Genomic DNA, 15,430 nt, shown 5'->3' with positions numbered 1-15,430 from the left:
ATTATCAAGGTCTATGTTTGTGTTTTGTGCCTTCTCATTGCATGTCACATTTCATGATAGATATTCACCGACAACAGAAAAGAACCATGGATTCCATAGCACAACGTGCAAATATCTCCATATGCAGTTCATCCCCACATGGTCATGGAAATGCAAAGATTATATACAAGCACTGGAGGTGTAAACACTCCTTCTGGATCGCAAAGCACAGATTTGCAAATAGAAGTTCTCAGTCATTGTTGTCCCTCACCCCACCCCAGCTACAACTACCCCAACGAAGAAGATCCATGGCACCTAACTCTCAACATTTTATTTTTCTATTTCTCCAAATATTAATGGTGGAGAACGAAAGTTCTGAATGGAAATTCAAGTGTTTTGAGTTCTCGTTGGCAATGAGAAGCTACTGGCCATATGATCTTGGAAACGCTTGGGGGCATCCATAGGGATCAAGTGTACACGTCCTTAAAGTGTAATTGAGTAAAATAGTCTGTAAGACATGTTTATAGCTTTAAAGTGTATGCTTGCAATTAAATATACGACCACAATTGTGTTCAAAGACAAAAACAAGAAGGCAATATTCCCCGGACATTTATTTATAAATGCGTTTCTACTTTCCAGCAATTGCCACAAACGGAAGATGTGATGTTTGAGCATAATGTTTACAAATCCCAGAGAATTATCAGCAATGGCTTGTACTGACTGGATTGATGAGCTCAGTATTCAGAAACAGAGCACAACTCTGCATGTGGACCACATAGAGGGGAATGTGTCTGCTGGGAGAAAACGAGATGAAAATGTCCACTAGTATCTTCTGTGACGCAGCTGTCATAGCCTGAGACACGTGGTGTTTCTGCATGTTATTTTATTTTATTTTATTATTTTATATTATATTTTATTTTTTATTATTTTATTTTATTTATTTTATTATTTTATTTTATTAAGATTTTTATTTATTTATTCATGAGAGACACAGAGAGAGAGGCAGAGACACGGGCAGAGGGAGAAGCAGGCTCCATGCAGGGAGCCCGACATGGGGCTTGATCCCGGGACCCCAGGATCACACCCTGGGCTGAAGGCGGCACTAAACCGCTGAGCCACCGGGGCTGCCCTGTTTCTGCGTTTTAAACGGACCCGTTCTCCTTATGAAGTAAGTGAAACGCAAATACCATGACCCTGATGGAAGAGGTTCAGAAGCTAATTAAAAAGGAGCCCCATGATATTTCCTCAACATGCCAAGTACACCCTTCTGGCAAAGGAATCTTCTTAGGAGGAGGGTTTTTCACGGACTATCTCCCTAATTTAGGAAAATGCATTGTGGATTCTCCATGGAGGGCTTGCTAATTAAATGTTGATTCCACGAGAGATGGAGGCTCTGTATTTTCCACTTTAAGTCACTGCTGGTGAGCCGGCTACACTTAACCGTACAGAGTTAGTCAATAATGGAAAATTCTCTAGGACGCTGGGATAAACCCCAAGGAACAGTCCCATTCATTGAGACTTAGCCTTCTTAAGCGCTTGAGTGAATGAGACACAGGAGCACAACGCAGAGATGAAATAAAACATGGATATGGAAAAACAGGGGGATGGGCAGGCTGGACCCTCGTTGCAAGGTTTGACAAGATGGTGCCCAGCCCACATCAGTTTTGGGTCTTCCAGGACTGATGGCCCATTTTGAATTCTTGGATACCCCGAGTGGTGAATCTATATGTTTGTATCAAAATCATATTGCCCCATAAAGGAAGAAAGTTCTGGTACATGCAACGACACAGATGAGTCTTGCAAACATTACAGGGGGTGCACAAAAGGCCACAGGGTATATGGTTCCACGTGTGGGAAATGTCCAGAAGAGGTACATTCTTACAGGAAGAAAGGTGATTAGTGGGTCCAGGAGCAGGGGGAGGAGGAATGGGGATGGGGATGTAGTGCTTCAGGTAGGGAGTTTCTTTCTGGGGTGATAAAGAAGTTCGGGAACTAGTTAAAGGTGATGCTTGCACAATGCTGTGAGTGCACTAAATGCCTCTTAAAAATGTGTAAGATGGTAAGTTTGATATTATATGTGTATGGAGCCACAATTAAAAATATATATATATATACACTGATATACACAGGAAAAGTAGGAGAAGATGTCCTAGTGGTTAGGGCGAGAATAAAAACTAGAAAACATGCAAATTTAAAAAATCCCAAAGATATTCTCCATTTTGACATAAAAGAGCCTCATGGTTTTTCATGTTCTCAATATCATGACTGTCCCAAATTGAACTCTTATCAATGTTATGATTGTCCCAAATTGAACTTTTATGAAATCATAATTGTCCCACAATGAACTCTTATCAATGTTATGATTCTCCCACATTGAATCCTTGTTCTGAATGCAAGGTTTGCATAGACATGGATCAATTAGGTTTTTTTTTTTTTTTTTTTTTAATTTTATTTATTTATGATAGGCACACAGTGAGAGAGAGAGAGAGAGGCAGAGACATAGGCAGAGGGAGAAGCAGGCTCCATGCACCGGGAGCCCGACGTGGGATTCGATCCTGGGTCTTCAGGATCGTGCACTGGGCCAAAGGCAGGCGCTAAACCGCTGCGCCACCCAGGGATCCCTAATTAGGTTTTTATACTTAATGGAGAATGGTCAGCACAATAGGAGCTATTTACAAACTCCCAAGTTCCCCCTTATTTTATTTTATTTTATTTTATTTTATTTATTCATGAGAAACACAGAGACAGAGAGAGGCAGAGACACAGGCAGAGGGAGAAGCAGGCTCCATGCAGGGAGCCCTACGTGGGACTCGATCCCAGGTCTCCAAGATCATGCCCTGGGCTGAAGGCAGAGGCTTAATCGCTGAGCCACCCGGGCTGCCCCCCGAGTTCCCCTTTGATACCTATTCTCCCAGTTGCCTCCGTATGCGTGATACCCAACACAAGCTCCATGATGGTTTTATGTGATACTGAATCCACTGGGTTGCCAAGACGTCTAGTTGTGAGTTGGTATTCAGTAAGTAATTGCTATTACATACTAGGTGGATTTTCTACTAAATCATCTATATTTAGTGGATATTACTTCTCCCTTAGTCACTAACTATGGAAAAAATATCAGTATGTAGTCTTGGAAATATAGTTTTATTGATTATTCCCAATCTGGAAAATTGTTTATCCAAGACACAGAGAATTTAATATATCTACTCTGTCATTAAAATCCGTGTTGAAGACAATGATTTTGAGATTTCCAAGTATTTTATTATTTTTTATTTTTTATTTATTTATTTTTATTTATTTATTTTTTATTTTTTTAATTTATTTTTTATTTTATTTTATTTTATTTTTTATTTTTTTAAAGATTTTATTTAATTTATTTGGCAGAGAGAGAGAGAGAAAGCACAAGCAGGAGGAGTGGTACACAGAGGGAGAGGGAGAAGCAACTTTCTTGCTGAGCAGGGAGCCTGACATGGGGCTCGATCCCAGGACCCCAGGATCATGACCTGAGCCAAAGGCAGACATTTAACTGACTGAGCCATCCAGGCTCCCCAGGGACTTCCAAGTATTTTAAATGTATTTCCCTCCTATATTGCCATTACTCTTACAGATTTTTTTTTTAAATGGAAATATTGTAGGCAGGATGCTAATAGATACAATAACACCATAGGGCAGACAATATTTTCTCTGTGCATTACCACAACGCTCGGACTCCCTAACTTGGGTGTCGGACGCCTTCTCCCTCTCCTCCCGTAAAGAGTGGCTCACTTCCCAGCGTCCTTCTGAGATCTTTTTATCCAGACGTGCTGGCTCTTGGTTTCTCTAATGCTACCGTTGGAGACTTCCTGAAGTGCACAGGAAAAGGGGTGATCCCCATCCCCGGGGGGTGTCCATGTCAAGTCCTGTCCTGTCCTGTTAGACGTGAGCATTCTGGACGGACTTTCGGAGGAGGATGTTGGCTCAGCTATGAGAAATAGAGCCAATGCAGAAAGCCACTCCAGAGCTTCTCGAACCGAAGCTGTTTGTGATGCCTGCATGGCTGTAGTTGTGTTAACAAGATGATGAGCTGTGGGGATGCACAGAATACAGAGCCCTTCTGCCTACTGCCACCCCCCAACCCCCCGCTCTCTTCTCTCTTCATCTTCATGGGCAACACTGTCCTTCACCATATCTCTGTGATACGCTTTCCCCCTGTTCACCTTTCACGGGGAGACTCTACAACTATTTTAAGGCAATTCTGCTTTCAATGCCATTTCCAGCAATTTACTCAAGATGGGTACATGTGGCGATTAAGGATCTGGAACTATTTTGACCCTTGCTGTGTCTGGTCAGAACAACTGTTTCAAAGGACATTCCATTTTTTTTTTCCTCTGAAAGATCCATTTGCAGCAATTCATAAATCACAGGTTGCTTTAAGGCTACCTTTTTGGATAATAGCCTTCCTGAAATTGCATGAAAGAATATAGTATATTCATCTCTTGGGTCAAGTTCCTGCCACATGTTCAAAACTCCTGTGATTCTGCTTCTCACTTGAGCAGCATTGGAGTTTTAAGCAAGGAATAAATGATGGAGGTTCCGGTATCCTAAGTTACATTATTCTCAATTTCTTTTTTTTTTTTTTTTGTAGGATGCGATACCGTAGAATCATCAATAGTTACAAAGAGTGTGTGTTTTTTAAATTTCCAAAAGAGAAAAACTCGATGCAAATAACAGAGAACTGAAACATTTGGTGTTTGAAGGGAGGAGAGCATACCGAAAAGAAACAAAACTAAAGAAATATGAAGAAAATAATCTCATTACCATCAAGCGTCTTTCTTTTCCGGAATTCTGCTTTTGGGTGAAGCAAATACCTGTCTGCAAGTCTTCCCATGCTGAGGAAGAATGAAATGAGAGTCACAGCCAAATGTTCACCTTTACCTACCAAGCTTGGTGGTATTTAAAAATGCAGAAAGTGTTTTTTCCCCTAAGTACCAGGATTCAAATTAGTTCTGAATGGTTAACAAGAAACTCAGTACTCTTTCCCTTAGTGTTTTAATGTTACAGAAGCATTGTTACTGCAAAGAGAACTTACCTGCAACTTACACAGAATTTGCTACCATTTGGTCTTGAAAGAAATGTTTCCTTAATAAAGAACTTGAAACAGATTATCATTTTCCTAAATACATAGAGTGAAATGTCTACCTTGACAGCTCTGTATCAGGACCACCCCAAATAGGATGGATTTAGTTTCCAGACTAAATGGTTATCAATAGGTCTTCTCATGTACATGTGTGTCTGGAGGGTATCTGAAGTCATTGAGGTGAAAGGGGGGAACAAATCTTCATACAGACGTCTCTTGTATCTTGTCAAAATTGTCTAGCACATCTGGGCCCTGCCCACTAAACATCAGAAGAGAATCCAGTATTACTGGGTTGACCACAATGGACTGCGTGGACGTTGAAAATACTAATCATTATATGTGACTCACAGTTTCATTTTTTAGTTTGAGAAATCTTGATCCTAAAGTTTTCCTTGTATTAGTCATATTGATTAGATTTATCCAAAGAAATAGAACCAATAGGAGGCCAGATATCCATCATATCTATCCACCAATCCATCCATCCATCCATCCATCCATCCATCCATCCATCCATCCATCATCCACTTATAGATATTACTCATCCATAAAAAAGAGAATGAAATCTTGGGATCTATCTATCTATCTATCTATCTATCTATCTATCTATCAATCTATCATCTATCTATCCATCCATCCATCCATCCATCCATCTACCCATTCATCCATCCATCCATCCATCCATCCATCCATCCATCCATCCATCCACCCATCCATCTATCCATCTAGATATAGATGTTATTCACTCATAAAAAAGAATGAAATCTTGGGGCACCTCTATCTATCTGTCTCTATCATCTATCTCATAAGGAAATTGATTCATGTGATTATGGAGGCTGAGAAGTCTCAAGATCTGCAGTTGGAAAGCTGGAGAACCAGGAGATCTGATGGCATATTTCCAGTCCAAGTTCAATTCCAAAAGCAAGAGAAGGCCAATGACCAGCTTGAAGGAAGTCAGGTGGAGAGAGAGAGAGAGAGAGAGAGAGAGAGAGAATGAATTCTCCCTCCACTGGGGATGTAATCTACAGCATGGGGAATATAATCAGTAAGACTGTAACAACTTTGTATGGTGACAAACAGTAACTACACTTCCCGTGGTGATGATTTTGTACTGTCTACAAATATTGAGGCACCATGTTGTACACCTGAAACTAATACAATATTCTATTTCAATAGAAATAACATAAAATAGCTACATTAACATATTTCACTAAAATTATTTAGAAAATAGTCCATTTGCCTAAATTTTTTAAAGATAAAATTGCCAGTATAATTATTTGATTCAGGAATTCTCTTAGTGGAATTTATCTTAAACCAATTAAAGAAAAAAGAATTCCAGTTGTAATAACAGTATTCATTACTTGTGCATTACTTTAATGTGTCACTATGACCCCCAAACACTTCCTTGAATAGCTTTTATGGACTATTATTATATGATAACCCCCAAAAGCCCATATGGTATGATTCTCTTATTTGTGTCTGGGAGGAACATCAAAGTATTTCTCGTCTGGCTTTGGATGTAGAAGCTGTAGTCACTTTTTGTGTGGCCTGGTATTTTGGATTATTATATGTTTTTTATTATTATTTTATTGAAAAGGATTATTTTTGTGATCCTCCATAAACAAATTACATATAATAAACTATATAAAATTTATAATTGTAAATTATTTAAACTATGTAAATCTGTAATACAGTTATGTTAATAACATTAAGACATGTATATGCTTGTAATATGTACATTATATATATATATATTACCACTGATCATGAAAACCCATCTCCTTCTTATGATTCAGCTCAGTTGCCTCAATATCTTCTCTGATTTTCACCCTAATGATTGCTGTTGCTTTTGAGTTTAGAGATAAATATTGTATATAATTTCCATAAAACCCTGGTTTACTTTGTAGCCAAATGTATACAATTCTTGCTGATAAGACATCATCAGATCCCAGCGGCCCTTCCTACTGTAACTTGAAATAAAACTGTGTTGATAAATATATATTTATGGTAGAAACTTTGAAAACATATGTGCTATGTTTGTTTTCCAGCTATGATTTACCTATTTTTTTGAAGATGTATATGCATTGTAGGATTATTCTCTACATTGTGGACATAATTTTCTACTGATTAAAAGGATCCCTGTCTATCTACTACTCTGTGAATATAATTACTAAGGTTATTTTAATATAATCACACTAAAACACAGACCACGTAACCATGTAATATAAATTAGAATACTGATTTGTAATGCAAATTTTCAAATTATCTGTAATTGTCTAAATTTTAAAATGTAACTAATAGATTAAATTTCTGAACATACAAAATTTCAGTCCTATATGACAAACATATAGGCCTGAAGAGGTCTAATAGATTAAATTTCTGAACGTACAAAATTTCAGTCCTATATGGCAAACATTTTAAATTTAAATACCTAGTTCATGGAAAATGAGTATACTTGGGCCAATCATTTCAGTTTCATGGCTGGCCCTGATATTTACTGGCCGTTTCACCCTTAACGAGCAATTTGTTTTTTTCTGGGTTTTAATTCTGTGGCTATAAAACTGAGGAATGATAAAAAAAAATTATTTCGTATACTTAAGGTTATGTAATGAACATATAAATTTGTGGTTTTCCTATAAAAGAATGCATATGACCTATTTTCTAATTTAAGTTGGCCATCTGCTATAAAAACTACCCTCTTCCATTTTTTGATATCTTTATTTTAGGAAAGGCAGAGCGTACAATATGTAGCATAATTCAAAAGCTAGTAAAGTATGTTGACTAGCTTAAAATTTCATTTTATGTTTGGTTATTTTGCGATGAACCTCAGAAGAGGGAAGGGAGGCATATAATTTATGAGGCAGAGATTATATGGTAGGTAAATTGCATGAACTTGTCTGCAAAGCAAATTTAATTGTATACTTTTGCGGCGATATTGACGATGTCATTTAGACACCACTTCACTGAAAGTCATTTTGCTCAAAGAAGTTAAAAAAACAACAACAACAACAACAAAAAACCCAGGAGACTCTCATAAAAAACATCATCTTTGTTTGTACTCGGTTATTGGATGTTTCAGGGAAGAGCTGACATCTCATCTTTCCCATCAGGCAGTTCATCTCTGCAGCTTCCTTTCAATCTCTGAACTCATTTGCGATAATTAATCTAACGTCCCTTTCTTTGGTGTTTTCTAAGTGTGGCTTCTCCAGGTCAAGATCGTCAAGAGCAAAGCATGTGAAAAGTCAAAAGTCAGCACACATAAATCTTCGCGTCTCATTGAAGAGGATGTTTCAAGTTGTAGAACCATGGATATACCCAAGTGTATCCACACAGGAATCCATATGCGATGTACGTGTATGCATGACTACCTATGCACACACAAGTGCACATGCGTGTTTGTGCATGGACATAAATCCATGTCTGCGTGTTTTTGGTAATTAGGCTTCTTATCCCTGCATACAGGCTGTGTGTAAGAAGCTAGACAGACACATAGGAGAAATGAAAAGTCTTCCATGGAAAGCAACAACCACAGAACAACACATTTAACAGACTACTTCTCAGCAGAAGGAATGTAGATGGTTCTGGTAGGAAATGGTCCTATGGAAAGGCATCTTTCTTTTTCTTTTTTTTTAAAGATTTTATTTATTTACTCATGAGAGACACACAGAGAGAGGCAGAGACACAGGAGAACACTTGGGTGGTTCAGTCGGTCAAACATCTGACTATTGATTTTGGCCCAGGTCATAAGCTCAGGGTTGTAGGATGAAGCCCCAAGGGATTTGCTTGGGATTCTCTCCCCGACTCCTTCTGCCCGTCTTCTCTCTCATGCTTGCATGCAAGCTTTCTCTCTTTAAAATAAATTTTTTAAACTAAGGAATGTTACTTACTGAAAGTAGTTTGACAATTTTTTTTTTTTTTTTAGTTTGACAATTTTTATGTCCTCACCTGATTCAAAATGAGTGAATGTCAGCTCCCCTGGATATGTGGAATTTGAGTTGGCAGGGAATGTACATAATAGAGCTAAAATAAATATGCATGCTTCATTATCAAGCACTATTGGTTAATAAAATGAAGACGGAGTTTGAGAGAGAGACAAGGCCATGAATCTGAAAAAGGGATTAAATTCTTTCAAGGAAAGCAATTATACAGGGAAAGAGGAATTTTAAAAATCATGTCTGAATCATGGTAGGTACGAGGTTTTAAAGTTTGCTTAGTCTTCTCTCTGATGCTGTGAGGGCATCGTGGGAGCATCCTGTTGACTATGAGCATGGCTGGAACATACAAAGTGTGGCCATAGACTTGAAACCCAGTTTTGCCTGGCTTTATGAAAAGATACGGATTCGTCGGCAAGTCCTTTTAAATTATACAGAAAACGTGTGTCTGTTCAAACGTACTTTTTTGGCAGACAGAAAATTTGCAGATTCCCTTCCAAAGGCATCCTTGACCCTTGTCCCATATGAGAATAGTTGCCTACGACTTCCCACACATTTTATCTCATATAAGGAGATTGAGCAGCAGAGAATATTGAATGGGCTTAATGTTAAAACTTTTTCCAGTAAAACATCGAAACATAATGGGACTTTAAAGGTTTAGTCTGAGGCAAGGTTTTCCTATTTTTCAGGAACTCTATAATCTTCGACTCATTAAGTCAAAATAAGTCATTTTGATCAATCTTCTGTAAGAGAATGGAAGCATTAGAATTTCCCACTGTGAAACATGGTTATATTTTGCTCGATTGCTATGGTTACCCTTTGAAAAAGTCACAGGGAAATATATTAACCCTGATACTCAGTTCCACTCGCCTCTCATTGTGGCCCAGAATGTTTTCTGGCTCTCCAACCTGTTTTCAAGTTTCATAGTCTGTATTCTAGTGTGCCTTTGGAAGTCTGCATCGAGCATGTGCCAATCCAGCCCGTTATCATTCGTGTGACATGCAATGCTACCTGTGAAGGCATATGCACCATTATCAGAGCCAAATTAGACATAAATAGACTCAGAAGAGTTTTCTTTTTTTTTTTTAAGATTTAATTTATTTATTCATGAGACACACACACACACACACACACACAGAGGCAGAACACAGGCAGAGGGAGAAGCAGGCTCCATGCAGGGACCCCGATGTGGGACTCAATCCCAGGACTCCAGGATCACGCGCTGGGCCAAAGGCAGTGCTAAACTGCTGAGCCACCCAGGCTGCCCAACTCAGAAGAGTTTTAACTGCACACTGCCCATGCTAATACATAGGTCTGGCCTCCCTACATCCTCCAGAGATTTTAGAGAGAGACACATAGGGCCTGCGTCTTTGCTTCATAAATAACTCCATTTTATATAGAACTCTATTTTCTTGTTTTTTAAAAAAATGAGGGTAGCTCTACTAGTTTCTCATAAAAACACGTTATAGTCTTATTCTTACTATAGTGAACTCAAACGCAGAGCTTTCTAAAAACCCAACATCTTAAATCCTTGGTTGATTCACTTGCAAAACCCTTGCATCTCACGTTTCCCATTCCATTCTGGGTCATCGGCAGATACAGTAGACCTGAAAATAGTCTTCTGAAGTTTTTTCTTTAGGGAAACAAAGCAAAATAAAACAATAATCCTTATGTATTATAAGCTGAACCTTGCACTGTTGAAAGGACTCTATGGTTGAGCTTTTCTTGCAGTTGGGTGGTAAGTGTCTCCATGGGAAGGATGTGTGTGCAAATCCACCGTGCACTGGCTCAATTCCTTTCTAGCAGAATAAAGGCAGTTAAGTGAGCATCTCAGAAGATGCAGGAAGGTGAAGTCAAAGTCTGGGGAAGGGGGAACAGCAACACAGAAGAAGCCTGGCTTCCCACACCATAGATCTCCTCTATTGATGTGGAAATATTGCATAAGAAATAAAAGTCCTCTTCTCTCAGCGACGTTATTGTATTCCTGGTGATTATCAATCAGAAAAACTTGATCCTAAATCCGTGCTTCCCAGGCCGCCCCTCCCTTTATCTCGGCACAGGTAACCAAAGATGACATTTTCCATCAAGTGGGTATAAACTAATGAGCTTGTTGATGTCCAGGAGCTTATGGGCTGGAGGCAACAGCCTCCCCCATGACTTGTCATTACAAGGAGTAAAATAATAGGTGATCAATAACAAAGAGCATAAAAGACCCCCCCCCAGGGTGCCACCAACATATTTAGAAAGCTGTGCCCCACTAATAGGATAACTATTACTAGAAATTCTATACCCAATGCTGTATGACCTTCAGTAATTAGCAAAACATGAGTTTGGAAACATAGTGTGGATGCACATTAAGAACAAATTTTGTTTTGGAATAACAAAAATATTGAGTGATTCTCACCAAGGGGCTATGGTGAGATCAGACTTGTATTTTAGGAATACAAAAGTAATAATAACAGGTGGAAGTATTTCAGACAAGAAGGAATGAAGTCTGTTGTAGGATAGGTGATAAGTTCTAAGTGTCGAAGTTGTGTACATGTAAAAATAAAGATACCTTGAGAGACATGATAAAGGACATTTTGATTAATAGACTGTAGATAGGTGATAGATGTAGATAGATGGATGGATAGATAGATAAATAGGTAGATAGATAGATAGATAGATAGATAGATAGATAGATAGATGATAGATAGACAAGTAATTGGGTGGATGCATAGATAGATATAATAGACAGATGGGTAGGTGGGTGCATGGATGGATTGCTAGATCTGACTGATGCATAGATAGATCATAGATAGATAAATGATAGATATGATAGATGAATGGGTAGGTGGATGAATAGATAGATGTGATCGATGGATGAATGGATAAATCATAGATATGATAGACAGATGGAAAGGTCTTAGATAAATGATAGATACACAGCTAGACAGAAATGACAGGCAGATGGATAGATGGGTGGGTGGATAGATGATAGATAGATAGATGATAGGTATAGATGGATGGGTAGTTGTATAGACAGAGAGAGATAGATATACTGGATGAATGGATGGATGGATATATCATAGATAAATGATAGATACATAGATAGATACACAGAAATGACAGGCAGGCAGATGGATAGGTGGCTGGGTGGGTGGATAGATAGATATATAGATAAATAGATAGATAGATAGATAGATAGATAGATAGATAGATAGATATAGATGAATGGAAAGGTGTATAGACAGAAAGAGATATATAGATATGCTGGATGAAAGGATGGATGGATATATCATAGATAAATGATAGATGATAGATAGATGATAGATAGATAGATAGATAGATAGATAGATAGATAGATGATATAGATGAATGGAAAGGTGTATATACAGAGAGAGATATATAGATATGCTGGATGAATGGATGGATGGATATATCATAGATAAATGATAGATGATAGATAGATAGATAGATAGATAGATAGATAGATAGATAGATAGACAGATAGAAATGGTAGGCAGGCAGATGGATAGGTGGGTGGGTGGGTGGATAGATAGATAGAGGCTAGAGAGAGAGATATGCTGGATGAATGGATGGATAGATCATAGATAGATAAATGATAGATGACAGATAGATGGTAGGTAGATACACATAAATATAGTTATTAATGATAAATGATAGATGCAGATAATAGAGAGAGATACATAAATGAGATCAATAAACAACAGGTGGATGAATAGATGACAGATCAACACGGGGCAGGCAGCTCTAACACAGGACACACCATCTACGCTGTTCCCTATAACTGTGTGAGACCATGTACACGTTCACGGAAAAGTGTAAAAGAAAACCGAGTGCAGCATTCACAAGGGACAGACCCTGGGGTGTGTTGGGGATGAACAGTTTGCTCACGTTATCTGCTGCTACATGTCTCAACTTTTGTACCTTATGCATTTATCGCATTTATTAGGAGGCTGACAAATCAACCAAGTAGTCTTTGAAGGACCTGGTCTTCTGGACATATTTCATTTCCTCTTTGTGACAAGACATACAGCCTTGTACAATATTAAGTTCTAAGATGATTCTAATTAGATCACATGGATCATAATTTTTTTCTTTTTTTTTTTTAAGGGAAGACTTGTCTTCCGCCGGCTGCACTGATTTCCGATATGGGAAAACATCCAAGTGATAATGCTCCTTTTCTAGTAAAATATTTCCAAATATCATTAACAAATTAACTGTATTTAAAGATTCATCATATTAAGTAAGCATGACATTTCACTGGTGCCAAGTGAACGTTACTTTTCAATGCACAATCTCCAATGGCCCTTTTAAAGGAAATTATCCACTTTAGTGTATTTTGCATGATCTCACACATTTTTAGAAGATTTTTTTCGGATTATATAATTTTCTTTTACTGCTTCTATGCAACTAAAACTATAAGTTAAATGATGCGTTTTTCTGCGAGACTTATTACATTTCTGATGGCTTTTACTGAAGCATAAAGATACAAGAATAAATAACTCTCTTATCAGGGCAGTTTAGATTCATAGGAATGTATATATTAATTTTGGTATTTTGAGGAGGAGGAACTTTCTCATTGGACAACGGGAAGCATAAATATTTCCCTGTGTACATTGTCTGACCTCTTGTTAAAACCTGGGATTTAGGGGGCGTCTGGCTGGCTCAGTGAGAAGCCCATGCCACACTTGATCTCAGGATCATGGGTTTGAGCCTCATGTTGGGTGTAGAGAGTATTTAAAAGTAAAATTAAAAGAAAGCAAACTTGGGATATAGTTGTTTGAGTCTAAAAAGGCTACAAGACTAACTGAGGAAATATGTATATGATATCAAATCAGGAGGTTCTACTTTACTCTTTTCACACGTTTTGTAATATATATTATTTTATACATATGTATGTATATTTTTGTGTGTGTACAATGTGTCCAAGGACACACACAAATGTACATATGTGTACAGGGGCATGTAGAATTGCACAAATATGTATTACAGTTTATATACTATAGAAATATATTGTATATAATATATATTGTATATATAGTATATATTATATTTGCATATAATTTAAATACAATTATATATTATGCATTACAATTATATATATGTAATATACAACTATTATAAGTATATAAAATTAAATTGATATTTATGATAGTCAATAAATTATAGTGTAAATACCATCACATACAGTATAACGCATCAATTATTCAATCCATATATTAATAAATTATAAGTTAATGTGTTTTTAGATAAACTGAAGATAAATCACATAAAACCATGGAAGAAGATAACATGGAAATCCATTCCTGGTAGGAGAGAATCTAAAAGGTTTACCAGCTGAAGTTAAACTGTGAGATTGTGAAACGAAATCCGAATTATTTTGTGTCTAAAATGGTAAAATGTGGGGCCACTTGGGTGGTTCAGTCGGTTAAGCATCTGCCTTCGACTCAGGTCATGATCTCAGGGTCCTGGAATCGAGTCCTGCATCGGGCTCCCTGCTCGGCAGGAAGCCTGCTTCTCTCTCTGCCTCTGCCCCTGACTCGTGCTTCTTCTCTCTCACCCTTTCTCTCAAATAAATGAATAAAATCTCTAAAAAACATAAATAAAAAATATAAAAAGTAAACAATAAAATGACACATGTAATGGGTGACCGTTACCATGTTCTGATTCTCTGCAGGGAGACAAGGGTGTTACCCAGAAAGATTTCAAAGTGTGATGGGATCATCCTCAGGACATGTGTTTTAGGCTAAGCTGCAGACATTCCGAGCGGGAAGCTCTCCCAGGGGTGTAAGGCCGTGTCCTGGAGGGAGTGGGTGAGCAAGACACTCCGTGAGGTCATTAAAAACCAATGCAACATGCCCAGCCAGAGCAGCCACGCCTCAGGGCTAATGAGCACATGCATCGGTCACGGGCATCACGTTCTCCAAATCCTATGATGGGCAAGTTCTAAGCTTCTGGCTTGTAAACGAGGCAGGAAATGCAGCTCACGTCATCCACATGCCTGGTGCACAGGACAGATTCCTCTGTCATAAAAAGCATGCTCATTTCCTCGCTCCCTCCCATCATTCCTTCCTTCTACCTCCCTTTTCTTCTTCCCTCCCTTCTCCACCTTTATCGAGATATAATCGGCAAATAAAAATTGCATGTGTGTAGGGCATACAACCTGTTGCTCCGATCAATGCGTACACCGTGAATGCATCACCACCGTGGAGTGGATTAACACGTCCATAGCCCACCTGCTATGGACGTTCCACGGGCCCACTTTCTCATCGTCAATGGTTGACGAGGCTCACTGCTACCACGCAGGATTGATTGGAATCAGTATTTCAAATGTAGGGATCTCTCCCATTCGTGGGTTTGCTCGCTCTCTCAGCCACAGTGTGGAAGCTTCTCGTGTGTCTCT

Source organism: Canis lupus, chromosome X, assembly GCF_048164855.1.
Source record: "Canis lupus baileyi chromosome X, mCanLup2.hap1, whole genome shotgun sequence".
Classification (NCBI taxonomy): Eukaryota; Metazoa; Chordata; class Mammalia; order Carnivora; family Canidae; genus Canis; species Canis lupus.
Note: the sequence above shows the minus strand (reverse complement) of the source record.